We start from the raw sequence: 2,500 nt of genomic DNA on the forward strand, positions 1-2,500 counted from the left end.
TGAACAAGCGCAAATGCAATATCGAATCCCACGGATGATTTATAACCGAAATGACGTATTGGATTCAGACAATAACGTATTTCTGTCACAAGTATATTTTTGCTTTTATTCGTCGACGACACATCAACGTGAAGAAAACTTTCGCAAGACATTTGTCCTGATCCTGAATATTGTAGATGGAGTCTAAGAAGTAAAAAAAGAAAGAAAGAAAAGAAAGATATGCATGGAGATAGATACTAAGAATTTCAATAATTGATGAATATTGATTCAAAGAGTTTTGAAGTTCCTTTAAGATATACTAATAGAATGATCTTAAAAAAAAGAAAAAAAAAAGAAAAAAAAGAAATAATAAATAAGTAAAATGTATCGATTCTGCTTATATAAAGACGTACTGAATATAACTAACAGATTAATTCTCAGTTAAACAGAGACTGAGCTAACCAGCGTCCCATATTATGCTAATCCACAACATTTAATCCTGAGTCCCACGGATAAACATCAATTTACAGATAAAGAGGGAATTTCATTTGTGTCAGGCTGGACGGCATCAGAAATTCAATTTTGTTTAAACACCAATGGACGAGGGACGTCTAATGCATCAGAATATTATCTTGTGGGGGGAATAGCTGGTTCCGAGATTTTTTATGGTTTATTCTTAAAATGTTTTAATCGATGGTAAGATGAAGTGGCGAACGAGGTAGACGGTGATCGTTGTGACAAATGAGGAGGTCTCTCCCGGCTGTCCTGACGCTATCGAAGTCCTGGATCAACCCTGGCCGGTTTACCATCTGGGGCCGTATGCTGAAGCACTTGGCTAGGGTGGTAAGTCCCACTATACTGCGTCTAACTCTTTCTCCCCTTCTTCTTCTTCTTCTTCTTCTTCCTCCTCCTCCATTTCTTCTCTTCTTCGTCTTCTTCCTCCTCCTCCATTTCTTTTCTTCTTCTTCTTCCTTCTCCTCATGCTCTTCTTCTTTTCCCTCCTCCTCCACTTCTTCGTCTTCTTCCTCCTCCTCCCTTTTCCCTTTCCACTTCCCCTTCCTCTTTCTCCTCCTCCTCCTCTGAACGCCTGCCCTCCTCTTCAAACCTCGGACCGAAGATGAAAGAAGGGTTTGTTTAGAAAGCCTTGTGCCGGGATCACAAGACGAGGCCCAACCACCTCGGCCTTCTCAACATTATGGTGTCACTGATTTGTGTATCCTAGCATCTCCTTCTCGTCGCTTTGTTTATGGTATGCTCTTTGAAATGCCTAAAGACGTCGAGATTTCTTATGTCCACGACCTTGAGAAGCTAGAGTGGTATTCAGGAATGGTCTGTGGTTTTTCTTTGAGATTTTGTCTGGGTTTTGCAACATAGATTGAATGTTGATAATTATAATAAATATTTATATCGTTATATGCCTTTTTTGATAAATTCGTAATAATAAGATAAGGTAAATATTGAATTAAATCTTGCTTATATTGTATCAGCATTTTACAACTTTATAATATGTAAATGTGATGTGGCATCCTACTTTTATTGTCATTTTATCGCAATTTGTATTCTGAATTAAATATAATAATACAAATATAGAAGACGGCTCAATTAACGTATGACAAGAGGCCTTGAAGCTTTTCTTGTTATTTTCAAAGCGGAATAATCTTCAACATAGGAAAATTTACATTTGCATTAAATTTGAGATGTGGTAATTGAGCAAATCATTGACAAAATCGCAATGGAAAGACATAAACCTTTCCCGAATACCTCCCAATGGCTCGCAAGTAAATAGCAGAATGGTCGTCCAGAACTGAATCAAATGCTACAGTAAAGTCTGTAAGAGAGACTTCCATTGTACTTTCAGCGATGGGCCAGAATTCTCCTGAGAGTAAATATCTTAGCAGTACCTCCATTTCAAGGCCAGAAACCACACTGATTTGGCCCTGTGAAAGCGTCCTTGGCACCGTAGAAGCAGTTGAGTTAGACGAACATTTATTTTTTTAAAAGCAATATTCAAAAAGCTTGATTTTTTTTTGAAGGAAAGTATGACAACATCTCTCCAGTCTTGAGGAAAGATTTTACGATTCCATACAATCTAGTGTAGTCTGACGTAGGTTGGAAAGAAGGATCTGTTGGCAGGATCTTCATACCGCTGGTGGAAGATTGTCCTCACCTGCTGTTTTACCTTTTCTGAACGTCTTTAATCACACTGACAACTTCCTCTGCATTATGGGGGCACAATTTGCATCGTGGTGGGTGTTCTGTACTTCGTCTAAGAGCTCTCTATTTGGTACTTCGGGAAGACCATGGTTAAGTAGCGACTCAAATACGACCACACATTTTTCAAAGTATATGGAATCAACGTCGTTCAACTTGAAGACATTTCTCATATATTATATAGCCTTTACATACTACGCATTTAAATATTTACCTGAAAGTATATATACTGTGATATAATAAAAAATTAATAGTGTTTACATACGCATTTAAATATTTACCTGAAAGTATATGTAATATCATATAGTAA

The sequence above is a fragment of the Penaeus vannamei genome, chromosome 43, assembly GCF_042767895.1.
Source record: "Penaeus vannamei isolate JL-2024 chromosome 43, ASM4276789v1, whole genome shotgun sequence".
NCBI lineage: Eukaryota > Metazoa > Arthropoda > Malacostraca > Decapoda > Penaeidae > Penaeus > Penaeus vannamei.